This window comes from Amia ocellicauda, chromosome 21 (assembly GCF_036373705.1).
Source record: "Amia ocellicauda isolate fAmiCal2 chromosome 21, fAmiCal2.hap1, whole genome shotgun sequence".
Taxonomy (NCBI): domain Eukaryota; kingdom Metazoa; phylum Chordata; class Actinopteri; order Amiiformes; family Amiidae; genus Amia; species Amia ocellicauda.
In genome coordinates this window covers 4,531,264-4,551,666 of record NC_089870.1, presented here as the reverse complement: position 1 = coordinate 4,551,666, position 20,403 = coordinate 4,531,264, and the positions used below count along the sequence as shown (strand labels likewise).

General features: G+C 39.2%; 7 non-coding genes across 7 annotated transcripts; all 7 read left to right on the top strand.

Annotated features, from left to right (window-relative positions):
- Positions 1 to 1,154: 1,154 nt before the first annotated feature.
- Positions 1,155 to 1,226, top strand: trnac-gca (transfer RNA cysteine (anticodon GCA)). Its single transcript has one exon. It is a non-coding gene; the product is annotated as a tRNA-Cys (tRNA).
- Positions 1,227 to 11,098: 9,872 nt separating this feature from the next.
- trnac-gca (transfer RNA cysteine (anticodon GCA)) lies at positions 11,099 to 11,170 on the top strand. The gene has a single exon. It is a non-coding gene; the product is annotated as a tRNA-Cys (tRNA).
- Positions 11,171 to 14,420: 3,250 nt separating this feature from the next.
- trnac-gca (transfer RNA cysteine (anticodon GCA)) lies at positions 14,421 to 14,492 on the top strand. The gene has a single exon. It is a non-coding gene; the product is annotated as a tRNA-Cys (tRNA).
- Positions 14,493 to 16,641: 2,149 nt separating this feature from the next.
- trnac-gca (transfer RNA cysteine (anticodon GCA)) lies at positions 16,642 to 16,713 on the top strand. The gene has a single exon. It is a non-coding gene; the product is annotated as a tRNA-Cys (tRNA).
- Positions 16,714 to 17,758: 1,045 nt separating this feature from the next.
- Positions 17,759 to 17,830, top strand: trnac-gca (transfer RNA cysteine (anticodon GCA)). Its single transcript has one exon. It is a non-coding gene; the product is annotated as a tRNA-Cys (tRNA).
- Positions 17,831 to 18,876: 1,046 nt separating this feature from the next.
- trnac-gca (transfer RNA cysteine (anticodon GCA)) lies at positions 18,877 to 18,948 on the top strand. Its single transcript has one exon. It is a non-coding gene; the product is annotated as a tRNA-Cys (tRNA).
- A 1,048-nt stretch (positions 18,949 to 19,996) lies between these two features.
- Positions 19,997 to 20,068, top strand: trnac-gca (transfer RNA cysteine (anticodon GCA)). The gene has a single exon. It is a non-coding gene; the product is annotated as a tRNA-Cys (tRNA).
- The last annotated feature ends 335 nt before the right edge of the window (positions 20,069 to 20,403 follow it).

Below are 20,403 nucleotides of genomic sequence, written 5' to 3'. Positions count from 1 at the left end.
GTGATTTAATGAAAATGTTTCTTTTGCAATTCAACGGAGTATAGCTCATTGATAGAGCATTTTACTGCAGAGCAAGAGGTCTATGCTTCAATTCCAGGTGCCACCTAAAAAAAAAATAGGGTGTTTGTTCAATGTGTATCTTCAATCTGTTGGTTAATTTTTATTCTTGGTCAAGATTGCACCAAAGTCATTCCTTAGATATGGCAGAGTTTCCACCTCTGCCTTTGTAATTTAATGACAATCTTTATTTTACAATTCAATGCACTATAGCTCAATGGTAAAGTATTTCACTGCAGATCAACAGGCCACTGGTCCAAAACCAGGTGCCCCTTAAAAGAGAAACAGGGTGTTTGTTCAATGTATATCTGCAATCTGCGGGTTGCTTATTATTGTTGATCAAAATTGCACCATAGTGATACCTTAGATAAAGGAGGGTTTCCAGATCTGCCTTTGTTATATAATGAGAATGTTTCATTTGCAATTGAACAGAGTGAATAGCTCATTCATACATCATTTTTCTGCAGAGCAAGAGGTCTATGCTTCAATTCCAGGTGCCACCTATAGAAACATGCTGAAATGAGTAGAATGTGCTTCTTCAAATTGTGAATTGCTTTCTCTTCAATGGAAGTGGATGGTTTTTGTGATGAAATTGCATCACATGTCTTTTGATGATCGTCTTAATTAGGAAATGTTTACGAACATTGTTTAGCTCAGTGGTAGAGCATTTGACTGCAGATCAAGAGGTCTCTGCTTCAAATTCAGGTTCACACTAAAAGTGATACAGGAAGTTTTTTCAATGTATGTCTTCAATCTGCTGGTTGCAATTTACTTTTGGTCAAGATTGCACCAATGTGATTTCTTAGATGTGGCAGGGGTTCCAGCTCTGCCTTCGTTATTTAATGAGAATGATTCTATTGCAATCGAACAGTGTGTAGCTCGGTGGTGGCGCGTTTTACTGCAGATCAAAAGGTCTCTGCTTCAAATCCAGTTGCCCCCTACGAAAACATGCTGTTCAGAGTAAAATGAGGTTCTTCAAACAGTATGTTGCCTTCTCGTTTGATAGTAGTGAATGGCTTTAGTAATGTTGGTTCTTCACGCAGGGCTTTTGATATTGGTCTTCATTAATACATGTGAGATTATATTGTACAAGTGGAGGGGGTATAGCTCAGTGGTAGAGCATTTGACTGCAGATCAGGAGGTCTCTGGTTCAAATCCAGGTGCCCCCTACAAGTGATATAGGCTGATTGTTCAATGTGAATCTTTAATATGTTGCTTACATTTTATTCTTGGTCAAGATTACACCAAAGTCATTCCTTAGATATGGCAGAGTTTCCACCTCTGCCTTTGTAATTTAATGACAATCTTTATTTTACAATTCAATGCACCATAACTCTATGGTACAGTATTTCACTGCAGATCAAGAGGCCACTGGTCCAAAACCATTGCCCCTTAAAAGAGAAACAGGGTTTTTGTTCAATGTATATCTGCAATCTGCGGGTTGCTTATTATTGTTCATCAAAATTGCACCATAGTGATTCCTTAGATAAAGGAGGGTTTCCAGTTCTGCCTTTGTTATGTAATGAGAATGTTTCATTTGCAATTGAACAGAGTGAATAGCTCATTCATACATCATTTTTCTGCAGAGCAAGAGGTCTATGCTTCAATTCCAGGTGCCACCTATGGAAACATGCTGAAATGAGTAGAATGTGCTTCTTCAAATTGTGAATTGCTTTCTCTTCAATGGAAGTGATGGTTTTCGTGATGTAATTCCACCACGTGTCTTTTGATGTTCGTCTTAATTAGGAAATGTTTTCGAACATTGTTTAGCTCGGTGGTAGAGCATTTGACTGCAGATCAAGAGGTCTCTGCTTCAAATTCAGGTTCACACTAAAAGTGATACAGGATGTTTTTTCAATGTATGTCTTCAATCTGCTGGTTGCAATTTACTTTTGGTCAAGATTGCACCAATGTGATTTCTTAGATGTGGCAGGGTTTCCAGCTCTGCCTTCGTTATTTAATGAGAATGATCCTATTGCAATCGAATAGTGTAGCTCAGTGGTGGTGCGTTTTACTGCACATCAAGAGGTCTCTGCTTCAAATCCAGGTGCCCCCTACGAAAACAAGCTGTTCTGAGTAAAATGAGGTTCTTCAAGCAGTATGTTGCCATCTCGTTTGATGGTAGTGAATGGCTTTAGTAATGTTGGATCTTCACGCAGGGCTTTTGATATTGGTCTTCAATAATACATGTGAGCTTATATTCTACAAGTGGAGAGGGTAGAGCATTTCACTGCAGATCAGGAAGTCTCTGGTTCAAATCCGGGTGCCCCCTACAAGTGAAATAGGCTGTTTGTTCAATGTGTATCTTTAATATGTTGCATACATTTTAATCTTGGTCAAGACTACACCAAAGTCATTCCTTAGATACGGCAGAGAATCCACCTCTGCCTTTGTAATTTAATGACAATCTTTATTTTACAATTCAATGCACCATAACTCTATGGTACAGTATTTCACTGCAGATCAAGAGGCCACTGGTCCAAAACCATTGCCCCTTAAAAGAGAAACAGGGTTTTTGTTCAATGTATATCTGCAATCTGCGGGTTGCTTATTATTGTTCATCAAAATTGCACCATAGTGATTCCTTAGATAAAGGAGGGTTTCCAGATCTGCCTTTGTTATGTAATGAAAATGTTTCATTTGCAATTGAACAGAGTGAATAGCTCATTCATACATCATTTTTCTGCAGAGCAAGAGGTCTATGCTTCAATTCCAGGTGCCACCTATGGAAACATGCTGAAATGAGTAGAATGTGCTTCTTCAAATTGTGAATTGCTTTCTCTTCAATGGAAGTGATGGTTTTCGTGATGTAATTCCACCACGTGTCTTTTGATGTTCGTCTTAATTAGGAAATGTTTTCGAACATTGTTTAGCTCGGTGGTAGAGCATTTGACTGCAGATCAAGAGGTCTCTGCTTCAAATTCAGGTTCACACTAAAAGTGATACAGGATGTTTTTTCAATGTATGTCTTCAATCTGCTGGTTGCAATTTACTTTTGGTCAAGATTGCACCAATGTGATTTCTTAGATGTGGCAGGGTTTCCAGCTCTGCCTTCGTTATTTAATGAGAATGATCCTATTGCAATCGAATAGTGTAGCTCAGTGGTGGTGCGTTTTACTGCACATCAAGAGGTCTCTGCTTCAAATCCAGGTGCCCCCTACGAAAACAAGCTGTTCTGAGTAAAATGAGGTTCTTCAAGCAGTATGTTGCCATCTCGTTTGATGGTAGTGAATGGCTTTAGTAATGTTGGATCTTCACGCAGGGCTTTTGATATTGGTCTTCAATAATACATGTGAGCTTATATTCTACAAGTGGAGAGGGTAGAGCATTTCACTGCAGATCAGGAAGTCTCTGGTTCAAATCTGGGTGCCCCCTACAAGTGAAATAGGCTGTTTGTTCAATGTGTATCTTTAATATGTTGCATACATTTTAATCTTGGTCAAGACTACACCAAAGTCATTCCTTAGATACGGCAGAGAATCCACCTCTGCCTTTGTAATTTAATGACAATCTTTATTTTACAATTCATTGCACTATAGCTCAATGGTAGAGTATTTCACTGCAGATCAAGAGGCCACTGGTCCAAAACCAGGTGCCCCTTAAAAGAGAAACAGGGTGTTTGTTCAATGTATATCTGCAATCTGCGGGTTGCTTATTATTGTTGATCAAAATTGCACCATAGTGATTCCTTAGATAAAGGAGGGTTTCCAGTTCTGCCTTTGTTATATAATGAGAAAGTTTCATTTGCAATTGAACAGAGTGAATAGCTCATTCATACATCATTTTTCTGCAAAACAAGAGGTCTATGCATCAATTCCAGGTGCCACCTATGGAAACATGCTGAAATCAGTAGAATGTGCTTCTTCAAATTGTGAATTGCTTTCTCTTCAATGGAAGTGATGGTTTTCGTGATGTAATTCCACCACGTGTCTTTTGATGTTCGTCTTAATTAGGAAATGTTTTCGAACATTGTTTAGCTCGGTGGTAGAGCATTTGACTGCAGATCAAGAGGTCTCTGCTTCAAATTCAGGTTCACACTAAAAGTGATACAGGATGTTTTTTCAATGTATGTCTTCAATCTGCTGGTTGCAATTTACTTTTGGTCAAGATTGCACCAATGTGATTTCTTAGATGTGGCAGGGTTTCCAGCTCTGCCTTCGTTATTTAATGAGAATGATCCTATTGCAATCGAATAGTGTAGCTCAGTGGTGGTGCGTTTTACTGCACATCAAGAGGTCTCTGCTTCAAATCCAGGTGCCCCCTACGAAAACAAGCTGTTCTGAGTAAAATGAGGTTCTTCAAGCAGTATGTTGCCATCTCGTTTGATGGTAGTGAATGGCTTTAGTAATGTTGGATCTTCACGCAGGGCTTTTGATATTGGTCTTCAATAATACATGTGAGCTTATATTCTACAAGTGGAGAGGGTAGAGCATTTCACTGCAGATCAGGAAGTCTCTGGTTCAAATCCGGGTGCCCCCTACAAGTGAAATAGGCTGTTTGTTCAATGTGTATCTTTAATATGTTGCATACATTTTAATCTTGGTCAAGACTACACCAAAGTCATTCCTTAGATACGGCAGAGAATCCACCTCTGCCTTTGTAATTTAATGACAATCTTTATTTTACAATTCAATGCACCATAACTCTATGGTACAGTATTTCACTGCAGATCAAGAGGCCACTGGTCCAAAACCATTGCCCCTTAAAAGAGAAACAGGGTTTTTGTTCAATGTATATCTGCAATCTGCGGGTTGCTTATTATTGTTCATCAAAATTGCACCATAGTGATTCCTTAGATAAAGGAGGGTTTCCAGATCTGCCTTTGTTATGTAATGAAAATGTTTCATTTGCAATTGAACAGAGTGAATAGCTCATTCATACATCATTTTTCTGCAGAGCAAGAGGTCTATGCTTCAATTCCAGGTGCCACCTATGGAAACATGCTGAAATGAGTAGAATGTGCTTCTTCAAATTGTGAATTGCTTTCTCTTCAATGGAAGTGATGGTTTTCGTGATGTAATTCCACCACGTGTCTTTTGATGTTCGTCTTAATTAGGAAATGTTTTCGAACATTGTTTAGCTCGGTGGTAGAGCATTTGACTGCAGATCAAGAGGTCTCTGCTTCAAATTCAGGTTCACACTAAAAGTGATACAGGATGTTTTTTCAATGTATGTCTTCAATCTGCTGGTTGCAATTTACTTTTGGTCAAGATTGCACCAATGTGATTTCTTAGATGTGGCAGGGTTTCCAGCTCTGCCTTCGTTATTTAATGAGAATGATCCTATTGCAATCGAATAGTGTAGCTCAGTGGTGGTGCGTTTTACTGCACATCAAGAGGTCTCTGCTTCAAATCCAGGTGCCCCCTACGAAAACAAGCTGTTCTGAGTAAAATGAGGTTCTTCAAGCAGTATGTTGCCATCTCGTTTGATGGTAGTGAATGGCTTTAGTAATGTTGGATCTTCACGCAGGGCTTTTGATATTGGTCTTCAATAATACATGTGAGCTTATATTCTACAAGTGGAGAGGGTAGAGCATTTCACTGCAGATCAGGAAGTCTCTGGTTCAAATCTGGGTGCCCCCTACAAGTGAAATAGGCTGTTTGTTCAATGTGTATCTTTAATATGTTGCATACATTTTAATCTTGGTCAAGACTACACCAAAGTCATTCCTTAGATACGGCAGAGAATCCACCTCTGCCTTTGTAATTTAATGACAATCTTTATTTTACAATTCATTGCACTATAGCTCAATGGTAGAGTATTTCACTGCAGATCAAGAGGCCACTGGTCCAAAACCAGGTGCCCCTTAAAAGAGAAACAGGGTGTTTGTTCAATGTATATCTGCAATCTGCGGGTTGCTTATTATTGTTGATCAAAATTGCACCATAGTGATTCCTTAGATAAAGGAGGGTTTCCAGTTCTGCCTTTGTTATATAATGAGAAAGTTTCATTTGCAATTGAACAGAGTGAATAGCTCATTCATACATCATTTTTCTGCAAAACAAGAGGTCTATGCATCAATTCCAGGTGCCACCTATGGAAACATGCTGAAATCAGTAGAATGTGCTTCTTCAAATTGTGAATTGCTTTCTCTTCAATGGAAGTGATGGTTTTCGTGATGTAATTCCACCACGTGTCTTTTGATGTTCGTCTTAATTAGGAAATGTTTTCGAACATTGTTTAGCTCGGTGGTAGAGCATTTGACTGCAGATCAAGAGGTCTCTGCTTCAAATTCAGGTTCACACTAAAAGTGATACAGGATGTTTTTTCAATGTATGTCTTCAATCTGCTGGTTGCAATTTACTTTTGGTCAAGATTGCACCAATGTGATTTCTTAGATGTGGCAGGGTTTCCAGCTCTGCCTTCGTTATTTAATGAGAATGATCCTATTGCAATCGAATAGTGTAGCTCAGTGGTGGTGCGTTTTACTGCACATCAAGAGGTCTCTGCTTCAAATCCAGGTGCCCCCTACGAAAACAAGCTGTTCTGAGTAAAATGAGGTTCTTCAAGCAGTATGTTGCCATCTCGTTTGATGGTAGTGAATGGCTTTAGTAATGTTGGATCTTCACGCAGGGCTTTTGATATTGGTCTTCAATAATACATGTGAGCTTATATTCTACAAGTGGAGAGGGTAGAGCATTTCACTGCAGATCAGGAAGTCTCTGGTTCAAATCCGGGTGCCCCCTACAAGTGAAATAGGCTGTTTGTTCAATGTGTATCTTTAATATGTTGCATACATTTTAATCTTGGTCAAGACTACACCAAAGTCATTCCTTAGATACGGCAGAGAATCCACCTCTGCCTTTGTAATTTAATGACAATCTTTATTTTACAATTCAATGCACCATAACTCTATGGTACAGTATTTCACTGCAGATCAAGAGGCCACTGGTCCAAAACCATTGCCCCTTAAAAGAGAAACAGGGTTTTTGTTCAATGTATATCTGCAATCTGCGGGTTGCTTATTATTGTTCATCAAAATTGCACCATAGTGATTCCTTAGATAAAGGAGGGTTTCCAGATCTGCCTTTGTTATGTAATGAAAATGTTTCATTTGCAATTGAACAGAGTGAATAGCTCATTCATACATCATTTTTCTGCAGAGCAAGAGGTCTATGCTTCAATTCCAGGTGCCACCTATGGAAACATGCTGAAATGAGTAGAATGTGCTTCTTCAAATTGTGAATTGCTTTCTCTTCAATGGAAGTGATGGTTTTCGTGATGTAATTCCACCACGTGTCTTTTGATGTTCGTCTTAATTAGGAAATGTTTTCGAACATTGTTTAGCTCGGTGGTAGAGCATTTGACTGCAGATCAAGAGGTCTCTGCTTCAAATTCAGGTTCACACTAAAAGTGATACAGGATGTTTTTTCAATGTATGTCTTCAATCTGCTGGTTGCAATTTACTTTTGGTCAAGATTGCACCAATGTGATTTCTTAGATGTGGCAGGGTTTCCAGCTCTGCCTTCGTTATTTAATGAGAATGATCCTATTGCAATCGAATAGTGTAGCTCAGTGGTGGTGCGTTTTACTGCACATCAAGAGGTCTCTGCTTCAAATCCAGGTGCCCCCTACGAAAACAAGCTGTTCTGAGTAAAATGAGGTTCTTCAAGCAGTATGTTGCCATCTCGTTTGATGGTAGTGAATGGCTTTAGTAATGTTGGATCTTCACGCAGGGCTTTTGATATTGGTCTTCAATAATACATGTGAGCTTATATTCTACAAGTGGAGAGGGTAGAGCATTTCACTGCAGATCAGGAAGTCTCTGGTTCAAATCTGGGTGCCCCCTACAAGTGAAATAGGCTGTTTGTTCAATGTGTATCTTTAATATGTTGCATACATTTTAATCTTGGTCAAGACTACACCAAAGTCATTCCTTAGATACGGCAGAGAATCCACCTCTGCCTTTGTAATTTAATGACAATCTTTATTTTACAATTCATTGCACTATAGCTCAATGGTAGAGTATTTCACTGCAGATCAAGAGGCCACTGGTCCAAAACCAGGTGCCCCTTAAAAGAGAAACAGGGTGTTTGTTCAATGTATATCTGCAATCTGCGGGTTGCTTATTATTGTTGATCAAAATTGCACCATAGTGATTCCTTAGATAAAGGAGGGTTTCCAGTTCTGCCTTTGTTATATAATGAGAAAGTTTCATTTGCAATTGAACAGAGTGAATAGCTCATTCATACATCATTTTTCTGCAAAACAAGAGGTCTATGCATCAATTCCAGGTGCCACCTATGGAAACATGCTGAAATCAGTAGAATGTGCTTCTTCAAATTGTGAATTGCTTTCTCTTCAATGGAAGTGATGGTTTTCGTGATGTAATTCCACCACGTGTCTTTTGATGTTCGTCTTAATTAGGAAATGTTTTCGAACATTGTTTAGCTCGGTGGTAGAGCATTTGACTGCAGATCAAGAGGTCTCTGCTTCAAATTCAGGTTCACACTAAAAGTGATACAGGATGTTTTTTCAATGTATGTCTTCAATCTGCTGGTTGCAATTTACTTTTGGTCAAGATTGCACCAATGTGATTTCTTAGATGTGGCAGGGTTTCCAGCTCTGCCTTCGTTATTTAATGAGAATGATCCTATTGCAATCGAATAGTGTAGCTCAGTGGTGGTGCGTTTTACTGCACATCAAGAGGTCTCTGCTTCAAATCCAGGTGCCCCCTACGAAAACAAGCTGTTCTGAGTAAAATGAGGTTCTTCAAGCAGTATGTTGCCATCTCGTTTGATGGTAGTGAATGGCTTTAGTAATGTTGGATCTTCACGCAGGGCTTTTGATATTGGTCTTCAATAATACATGTGAGCTTATATTCTACAAGTGGAGAGGGTAGAGCATTTCACTGCAGATCAGGAAGTCTCTGGTTCAAATCCGGGTGCCCCCTACAAGTGAAATAGGCTGTTTGTTCAATGTGTATCTTTAATATGTTGCATACATTTTAATCTTGGTCAAGACTACACCAAAGTCATTCCTTAGATACGGCAGAGAATCCACCTCTGCCTTTGTAATTTAATGACAATCTTTATTTTACAATTCAATGCACCATAACTCTATGGTACAGTATTTCACTGCAGATCAAGAGGCCACTGGTCCAAAACCATTGCCCCTTAAAAGAGAAACAGGGTTTTTGTTCAATGTATATCTGCAATCTGCGGGTTGCTTATTATTGTTCATCAAAATTGCACCATAGTGATTCCTTAGATAAAGGAGGGTTTCCAGATCTGCCTTTGTTATGTAATGAAAATGTTTCATTTGCAATTGAACAGAGTGAATAGCTCATTCATACATCATTTTTCTGCAGAGCAAGAGGTCTATGCTTCAATTCCAGGTGCCACCTATGGAAACATGCTGAAATGAGTAGAATGTGCTTCTTCAAATTGTGAATTGCTTTCTCTTCAATGGAAGTGATGGTTTTCGTGATGTAATTCCACCACGTGTCTTTTGATGTTCGTCTTAATTAGGAAATGTTTTCGAACATTGTTTAGCTCGGTGGTAGAGCATTTGACTGCAGATCAAGAGGTCTCTGCTTCAAATTCAGGTTCACACTAAAAGTGATACAGGATGTTTTTTCAATGTATGTCTTCAATCTGCTGGTTGCAATTTACTTTTGGTCAAGATTGCACCAATGTGATTTCTTAGATGTGGCAGGGTTTCCAGCTCTGCCTTCGTTATTTAATGAGAATGATCCTATTGCAATCGAATAGTGTAGCTCAGTGGTGGTGCGTTTTACTGCACATCAAGAGGTCTCTGCTTCAAATCCAGGTGCCCCCTACGAAAACAAGCTGTTCTGAGTAAAATGAGGTTCTTCAAGCAGTATGTTGCCATCTCGTTTGATGGTAGTGAATGGCTTTAGTAATGTTGGATCTTCACGCAGGGCTTTTGATATTGGTCTTCAATAATACATGTGAGCTTATATTCTACAAGTGGAGAGGGTAGAGCATTTCACTGCAGATCAGGAAGTCTCTGGTTCAAATCTGGGTGCCCCCTACAAGTGAAATAGGCTGTTTGTTCAATGTGTATCTTTAATATGTTGCATACATTTTAATCTTGGTCAAGACTACACCAAAGTCATTCCTTAGATACGGCAGAGAATCCACCTCTGCCTTTGTAATTTAATGACAATCTTTATTTTACAATTCATTGCACTATAGCTCAATGGTAGAGTATTTCACTGCAGATCAAGAGGCCACTGGTCCAAAACCAGGTGCCCCTTAAAAGAGAAACAGGGTGTTTGTTCAATGTATATCTGCAATCTGCGGGTTGCTTATTATTGTTGATCAAAATTGCACCATAGTGATTCCTTAGATAAAGGAGGGTTTCCAGTTCTGCCTTTGTTATATAATGAGAAAGTTTCATTTGCAATTGAACAGAGTGAATAGCTCATTCATACATCATTTTTCTGCAAAACAAGAGGTCTATGCATCAATTCCAGGTGCCACCTATGGAAACATGCTGAAATCAGTAGAATGTGCTTCTTCAAATTGTGAATTGCTTTCTCTTCAATGGAAGTGATGGTTTTCGTGATGTAATTCCATCACGTGTCTTTTGATGTTCGTCTTAATTAGGAAATGTTTTCGAACATTGTTTAGCTCAGTGGTAGAGCATTTGACTGCAGATCAAGAGGTCTCTGCTTCAAATTCAGGTTCACACTAAAAATGATACAGGATGTTTTTTCAATGTATGTCTTCAATCTGCTGGTTGCAATTTATTTTTGGTCAAGATTGCACCAATGTGATTTCTTAGATGTGGCAGGGTTTCCAGCTCTGCCTTCGTTATTTAATGAGAATGATCCTATTGCAATCGAAAAGTGTAGCTCAGTGGTGGTGCGTTTTACTGCACATCAAGAGGTCTCTGCTTCAAATCCAGGTGCCCCCTACGAAAACAAGCTGTTCTGAGCAAAATGAGGTTCTTCAAACAATATGTTGCCTTCTCGTTTGATGGTAGAGAATGGCCTTAGTAACGTTGGTTCTTCACGCAGGGCTTTTGATATTGGTCTTCATTAATACATGTGAGATTATATTGTACAAGTGGAGGGGGTATAGCTCAGTGGTAGAGCATTTGACTGCAGATCAGGAGGTCTCTGGTTCAAATCCAGGTGGCCCCAACAAGTGATATAGGCTGATTTTTCAATGTGAATCTTTAATATGTTGCTTACATTTTATTCTTGGTCAAGATTACACCAAAGTCATTCCTTAGATATGGCAGAGTTTCCACCTCTGCCTTTGTAATTTAATGACAATCTTTATTTTACAATTCAATGCACCATAACTCTATGGTACAGTATTTCACTGCAGATCAAGAGGCCACTGGTCCAAAACCATTGCCCCTTAAAAGAGAAACAGGGTTTTTGTTCAATGTATATCTGCAATCTGCGGGTTGCTTATTATTGTTCATCAAAATTGCACCATATTGATTCCTTAGATAAAGGAGGGTTTCCAGTTCTGCCTTTGTTATGTAATGAGAATGTTTCATTTGCAATTGAACAGAGTGAATAGCTCATTCATACATCATTTTTCTGCAGAGCAAGAGGTCTATGCTTCAATTCCAGGTGCCACCTATGGAAACATGCTGAAATGAGTAGAATGTGCTTCTTCAAATTGTGAATTGCTTTCTCTTCAATGGAAGTGATGGTTTTCGTGATGTAATTCCACCACGTGTCTTTTGATGTTCGTCTTAATTAGGAAATGTTTTCGAACATTGTTTAGCTCGGTGGTAGAGCATTTGACTGCAGATCAAGAGGTCTCTGCTTCAAATTCAGGTTCACACTAAAAGTGATACAGGATGTTTTTTCAATGTATGTCTTCAATCTGCTGGTTGCAATTTACTTTTGGTCAAGATTGCACCAATGTGATTTCTTAGATGTGGCAGGGTTTCCAGCTCTGCCTTCGTTATTTAATGAGAATGATCCTATTGCAATCGAATAGTGTAGCTCAGTGGTGGTGCGTTTTACTGCACATCAAGAGGTCTCTGCTTCAAATCCAGGTGCCCCCTACGAAAACAAGCTGTTCTGAGTAAAATGAGGTTCTTCAAGCAGTATGTTGCCATCTCGTTTGATGGTAGTGAATGGCTTTAGTAATGTTGGATCTTCACGCAGGGCTTTTGATATTGGTCTTCAATAATACATGTGAGCTTATATTCTACAAGTGGAGAGGGTAGAGCATTTCACTGCAGATCAGGAAGTCTCTGGTTCAAATCCGGGTGCCCCCTACAAGTGAAATAGGCTGTTTGTTCAATGTGTATCTTTAATATGTTGCATACATTTTAATCTTGGTCAAGACTACACCAAAGTCATTCCTTAGATACGGCAGAGAATCCACCTCTGCCTTTGTAATTTAATGACAATCTTTATTTTACAATTCAATGCACCATAACTCTATGGTACAGTATTTCACTGCAGATCAAGAGGCCACTGGTCCAAAACCATTGCCCCTTAAAAGAGAAACAGGGTTTTTGTTCAATGTATATCTGCAATCTGCGGGTTGCTTATTATTGTTCATCAAAATTGCACCATAGTGATTCCTTAGATAAAGGAGGGTTTCCAGATCTGCCTTTGTTATGTAATGAAAATGTTTCATTTGCAATTGAACAGAGTGAATAGCTCATTCATACATCATTTTTCTGCAGAGCAAGAGGTCTATGCTTCAATTCCAGGTGCCACCTATGGAAACATGCTGAAATGAGTAGAATGTGCTTCTTCAAATTGTGAATTGCTTTCTCTTCAATGGAAGTGATGGTTTTCGTGATGTAATTCCACCACGTGTCTTTTGATGTTCGTCTTAATTAGGAAATGTTTTCGAACATTGTTTAGCTCGGTGGTAGAGCATTTGACTGCAGATCAAGAGGTCTCTGCTTCAAATTCAGGTTCACACTAAAAGTGATACAGGATGTTTTTTCAATGTATGTCTTCAATCTGCTGGTTGCAATTTACTTTTGGTCAAGATTGCACCAATGTGATTTCTTAGATGTGGCAGGGTTTCCAGCTCTGCCTTCGTTATTTAATGAGAATGATCCTATTGCAATCGAATAGTGTAGCTCAGTGGTGGTGCGTTTTACTGCACATCAAGAGGTCTCTGCTTCAAATCCAGGTGCCCCCTACGAAAACAAGCTGTTCTGAGTAAAATGAGGTTCTTCAAGCAGTATGTTGCCATCTCGTTTGATGGTAGTGAATGGCTTTAGTAATGTTGGATCTTCACGCAGGGCTTTTGATATTGGTCTTCAATAATACATGTGAGCTTATATTCTACAAGTGGAGAGGGTAGAGCATTTCACTGCAGATCAGGAAGTCTCTGGTTCAAATCCGGGTGCCCCCTACAAGTGAAATAGGCTGTTTGTTCAATGTGTATCTTTAATATGTTGCATACATTTTAATCTTGGTCAAGACTACACCAAAGTCATTCCTTAGATACGGCAGAGAATCCACCTCTGCCTTTGTAATTTAATGACAATCTTTATTTTACAATTCAATGCACCATAACTCTATGGTACAGTATTTCACTGCAGATCAAGAGGCCACTGGTCCAAAACCATTGCCCCTTAAAAGAGAAACAGGGTTTTTGTTCAATGTATATCTGCAATCTGCGGGTTGCTTATTATTGTTCATCAAAATTGCACCATAGTGATTCCTTAGATAAAGGAGGGTTTCCAGATCTGCCTTTGTTATGTAATGAAAATGTTTCATTTGCAATTGAACAGAGTGAATAGCTCATTCATACATCATTTTTCTGCAGAGCAAGAGGTCTATGCTTCAATTCCAGGTGCCACCTATGGAAACATGCTGAAATGAGTAGAATGTGCTTCTTCAAATTGTGAATTGCTTTCTCTTCAATGGAAGTGATGGTTTTCGTGATGTAATTCCACCACGTGTCTTTTGATGTTCGTCTTAATTAGGAAATGTTTTCGAACATTGTTTAGCTCGGTGGTAGAGCATTTGACTGCAGATCAAGAGGTCTCTGCTTCAAATTCAGGTTCACACTAAAAATGATACAGGATGTTTTTTCAATGTATGTCTTCAATCTGCTGGTTGCAATTTATTTTTGGTCAAGATTGCACCAATGTGATTTCTTAGATGTGGCAGGGTTTCCAGCTCTGCCTTCGTTATTTAATGAGAATGATCCTATTGCAATCGAAAAGTGTAGCTCAGTGGTGGTGCGTTTTACTGCACATCAAGAGGTCTCTGCTTCAAATCCAGGTGCCCCCTACGAAAACAAGCTGTTCTGAGCAAAATGAGGTTCTTCAAACAATATGTTGCCTTCTCGTTTGATGGTAGTGAATGGCCTTAGTAACGTTGGTTCTTCACGCAGGGCTTTTGATATTGGTCTTCATTAATACATGTGAGATTATATTGTACAAGTGGAGGGGGTATAGCTCAGTGGTAGAGCATTTGACTGCAGATCAGGAGGTCTCTGGTTCAAATCCAGGTGGCCCCTACAAGTGATATAGGCTGATTTTTCAATGTGAATCTTTAATATGTTGCTTACATTTTATTCTTGGTCAAGATTACACCAAAGTCATTCCTTAGATATGGCAGAGTTTCCACCTCTGCCTTTGTAATTTAATGACAATCTTTATTTTACAATTCAATGCACCATAACTCTATGGTACAGTATTTCACTGCAGATCAAGAGGCCACTGGTCCAAAACCATTGCCCCTTAAAAGAGAAACAGGGTTTTTGTTCAATGTATATCTGCAATCTGCGGGTTGCTTATTATTGTTCATCAAAATTGCACCATAGTGATTCCTTAGATAAAGGAGGGTTTCCAGTTCTGCCTTTGTTATGTAATGAGAATGTTTCATTTGCAATTGAACAGAGTGAATAGCTCATTCATACATCATTTTTCTGCAGAGCAAGAGGTCTATGCTTCAATTCCAGGTGCCACCTATGGAAACATGCCGAAATGAGTAGAATGTGCTTCTTCAAATTGTGAATTGCTTTCTCTTCAATGGAAGTGGATGGTTTTCGTGATGTAATTCCATCACGTGTCTTTTGATGTTCGTCTTAATTAGGAAATGTTTTCGAACATTGTTTAGCTCAGTGGTAGAGCATTTGACTGCAGATCAAGAGGTCTCTGCTTCAAATTCAGGTTCACACTAAAAGTGATACAGGATGTTTTTTCAATGTATGTCTTCAATCTGCTGGTTGCAATTTACTTTTGGTCAAGATTGCACCAATGTGATTTCTTAGATGTGGCAGGGTTTCCAGCTCTGCCTTCGTTATTTAATGAGAATGATCCTATTGCAATCGAATAGTGTAGCTCAGTGGTGATGCGTTTTACTGCACATCAAGAGGTCTCTGCTTCAAATCCAGGTGCCCCCTACGAAAACAAGCTGTTCTGAGTAAAATGAGGTTCTTCAAGCAGTATGTTGCCATCTCGTTTGATGGTAGTGAATGGCTTTAGTAATGTTGGATCTTCACGCAGGGCTTTTGATATTGGTCTTCAATAATACATGTGAGCTTATATTCTACAAGTGGAGAGGGTAGAGCATTTCACTGCAGATCAGGAAGTCTCTGGTTCAAATCCGGGTGCCCCCTACAAGTGAAATAGGCTGTTTGTTGAATGTGTATCTTTAATATGTTGCATACATTTTAATCTTGGTCAAGACTACACCAAAGTCATTCCTTAGATACGGCAGAGAATCCACCTCTGCCTTTGTAATTTAATGACAATCTTTATTTTACAATTCATTGCACTATAGCTCAATGGTAGAGTATTTCACTGCAGATCAAGAGGCCACTGGTCCAAAACCAGGTGCCCCTTAAAAGAGAAACAGGGTGTTTGTTCAATGTATATCTGCAATCTGCGGGTTGCTTATTATTGTTGATCAAAATTGCACCATAGTGATTCCTTAGATAAAGGAGGGTTTCCAGTTCTGCCTTTGTTATATAATGAGAAAGTTTCATTTGCAATTGAACAGAGTGAATAGCTCATTCATACATCATTTTTCTGCAAAACAAGGGGTCTATGCATCAATTCCAGGTGCCACCTATGGAAACATGCTGAAATCAGTAGAATGTGCTTCTTCAAATTGTGAATTGCTTTCTCTTCAATGGAAGTGATGGTTTTCGTGATGTAATTCCATCACGTGTCTTTTGATGTTCGTCTTAATTAGGAAATGTTTTCGAACATTGTTTAGCTCAGTGGTAGAGCATTTGACTGCAGATCAAGAGGTCTCTGCTTCAAATTCAGGTTCACACTAAAAATGATACAGGATGTTTTTTCAATGTATGTCTTCAATCTGCTGGTTGCAATTTATTTTTGGTCAAGATTGCACCAATGTGATTTCTTAGATGTGGCAGGGTTTCCAGCTCTGCCTTCGTTATTTAATGAGAATGATCCTATTGCAATCGAAAAGTGTAGCTCAGTGGTGGTGCGTTTTACTGCACATCAAGAGGTCTCTGCTTCAAATCCAGGTGCCCCCTACGAAAACAAGCTGTTCTGAGCAAAATGAGGTTCTTCAAACAGTATGTTGCCATCTCGTTTGATGGTAGTGAATGGCTTTAGTAATGTCGGTTCATCACGCAGGGCTTTTGATATTGGTCTTCATTAATACATGTGAGATTATATTGTACAAGTGGAGGGGGTATAGCTCAGTGGTAGAGCATTTGACTGCAGCTCAGGAGGTCTCTGGTTCAAGTCCAGATGCCTCCTACAAGTGAAATAGGCTGTTTGTTCAATGTGTATCTTTAATATGTTGCATACATTTTATTCTTGGTCAAGATTACACCAAAGCCATTCCTTAGATACGGCAGATAATCCACCTCTGCCTTTGTAATTTAATGACAATCTTTATTTTACAATTCAATGCACCATAACTCTATGGTACAGTATTTCACTGCAGATCAAGAGGCCACTGGTCCAATACCATTGCCCCTTAAAAGAGAAACACGGTTTTTGTTCAATGTATATCTGCAATCTGCGGGTTGCTTATTATTGTTGATCAAAATTGCACCATAGTGATTCCTTAGATAAAGGAGGGTTTCCAGATCTGCCTTTGTTATGTAATGAGAATGTTTCATTTGAAATTGAACAGAGTGAATAGCTCATTCATACATCATTTTTCTGCAGAACAAGAGGTCTATGCTTCAATTCCAGGAGCCACCTATGGAAACATGCCGAAATGAGTAGAATGTGCTTCTTCAAATTGTGAATTGCTTTCTCTTCAATGGAAGTGGATGGTTTTCGTGATGTAATTCCATTACGTGTCTTTTGATGTTCGTCTTAATTAGGAAATGTTTACGATCATTGTTTAGCTCGGTGGTAGAGCATTTGACTGCAGATCAAGAGGTCTCTGCTTCAAATTCAGGTTCACACTAAAAGTGATACAGGATGTTTTTTCCATGTATGTCTTCAATCTGCTGGTTGCAATTTATTTTTGGTCAAGATTGCACCAATGTGATTTCTTAGATGTGGCAGGGTTTCCAGCTCTGCCTTCGTTATTTAATGAGAATGATCCTATTGCGATCGAATAGTGTAGCTCAGTGGTGGTGCGTTTTACTGCAGATCAAGAGGTCTCGGCTTCAAATCCAGGTGCCCCCTACGAAAACAAGCTGTTCTGAGCAGAATGAGGTTCTTCAAACAGTATGTTGCCTTCTCGTTTGAGGGTAGTGAATGGCTTTAGTAATGTTGGTTCTTCACGCAGGGCTTTTGATATTGGTCTTCATTAATACATGTGAGATTTTATTGTACAAGTGGAGGGGGTAAAGCTCAGTGGTAGAGCATTTGACTGCAGATCAGGAGGTCTCTGGTTCAAATCCAGGTGCCCCCTACAAGTGAAATAGGCTGATTTTTCAATGTGCATCTTTAATATGTTGCTTACATTTTATTCTTGGTCAAGATTACACCAAAGTCATTCCTTAGATATGGCAGAGTATCCACCTCTGCCTTTGTAATTTAATGACAATCTTTATATTACAATTCATTGCACTATAGCTAAATGGTAGAGTATTTCACTGCTGATCAAGAGGCCACTGGTCCAAAACCAGGTGCCCCTTAAAAGAGAAACAGGGTGTTTGTTCAATGTATATCTGCAATCTGCGGGTTGCTTATTATTGTTGATCAAAATTGCACCATAGTGATTCCTTAGATAAAGGAGGGTTTCCAGATCTGCCTTTGTTATGTAATGAGAATGTTTCATTTGAAATTGAACAGAGTGAATAGCTCATTCATACATCATTTTTCTGCAGAACAAGAGGTCTATGCTTCAATTCCAGGAGCCACCTATGGAAACATGCCGAAATGAGTAGAATGTGCTTCTTCAAATTGTGAATTGCTTTCTCTTCAATGGAAGTGGATGGTTTTCGTGATGTAATTCCATCACGTGTCTTTTGATGTTCGTCTTAATTAGGAAATGTTTACGAACATTGTTTAGCTCGGTGGTAGAGCATTTGACTGCAGATCAAGAGGTCTCTGCTTCAAATTCAGGTTCACACTAAAAGTGATACAGGATGTTTTTTCCATGTATGTCTTCAATCTGCTGGTTGCAATTTATTTTTGGTCAAGATTGCACCAATGTGATTTCTTAGATGTGGCAGGGTTTCCAGCTCTGCCTTCGTTATTTAATGAGAATGATCCTATTGCGATCGAATAGTGTAGCTCAGTGGTGGTGCGTTTTACTGCAGATCAAGAGGTCTCGGCTTCAAATCCAGGTGCCCCCTACGAAAACAAGCTGTTCTGAGCAGAATGAGGTTCTTCAAACAGTATGTTGCCTTCTCGTTTGAGGGTAGTGAATGGCTTTAGTAATGTTGGTTCTTCACGCAGGGCTTTTGATATTGGTCTTCATTAATACATGTGAGATTATATTGTACAAGTGGAGGGGGTAAAGCTCAGTGGTAGAGCATTTGACTGCAGATCAGGAGGTCTCTGGTTCAAATCCAGGTGCCCCCTACAAGTGAAATAGGCTGATTTTTCAATGTGTATCTTTAATATGTTGCTTACATTTTATTCTTGGTCAAGATTACACCAAAGTCATTCCTTAGATATGGCAGAGTATCCACCTCTGCCTTTGTAATTTAATGACAATCTTTATATTACAATTCATTGCACTATAGCTAAATGGTAGAGTATTTCACTGCTGATCAAGAGGCCACTGGTCCAAAACCAGGTGCCCCTTAAAAGAGAAACAGGGTGTTTGTTCAATGTATATCTGCAATCTGCGGGTTGCTTATTATTGTTGATCAAAATTGCACCATAGTGATTCCATAGATAAAGGAGGGTTTCCAGTTCTGCCTTTGTTATGTAATGAGAATGTTTCATTTGAAATTGAACAGAGTGAATAGCTCATTCATACATCATTTTTCTGCAGAGCAAGAGGTCTATGCTTCAATTCCAGGAGCCACCTATGGAAACATGCCGAAATGAGTAGAATGTGCTTCTTCAAATTGTGAATTGCTTTCTCTTCAATGGAAGTGGATGGTTTTCGTGATGTAATTCCATCACGTGTCTTTTGATGTTCGTCTTAATTAGGAAATGTTTACGATCATTGTTTAGCTCGGTGGTAGAGCATTTGACTGCAGATCAAGAGGTCTCTGCTTCAAATTCAGGTTCACACTAAAAGTGATACAGGATGTTTTTTCCATGTATGTCTTCAATCTGCTGGTTGCAATTTATTTTTGGTCAAGATTGCACCAATGTGATTTCTTAGATGTGGGAGAGTTTCCAGCTCTGCCTTCGTTATCTAATGAGAATGTTTCTACTGCAATCGAACAGAGTGTAGCTCAGTGGTGGCGCGTTTTACTGCAGATCAAGAGGTCTCTGCTTCAAATCCAGGAGCCCCCTACGAAAACATGCTGTTATGAGTAAAATGAGGTTCTTTAAACAGTAAGTTGCCTTTTCGTTTGATGGTAGTGAATGGCGTTCATAATGTTGGTTCCTCACGCAGGGCTTTTGATATTCATCTTAATTAATACATGTGAGATTGTGTTCTACAAGTGGAGGGGGTATAGCTCAGAGGTAGAGCATTTGACTGCAGATCAAGAGGTCTCTGGTTCAAATCCAGGTGCCCCCTACAAGAGAATTAGGGTGTTTGTTCAATGTGTATCTTCAATCTGTTGCTTACATTTTATTCTTGGTCAAGATTGCACCAAAGTCATTCCTTAGATATGGCAGGGTCTCCAGCTCTGCCTTTGTAATTTTATGACAATCTTTATTTTACAATTCAATGCACTATAGCTCAATGCTAGAGTATTTCACTGCAGATCAAGAGGTCACTGGTCCAAAACCAAGTGCCCCTTAAATGAGAAACAGGGTGTTTGTTCAATGTATATCTGCAATCTGCGGGTTGCCTATTATTGTTGATCAAAATTGCACCATAGTGATTCCTTAGATAAAGGAGGGTTTCCA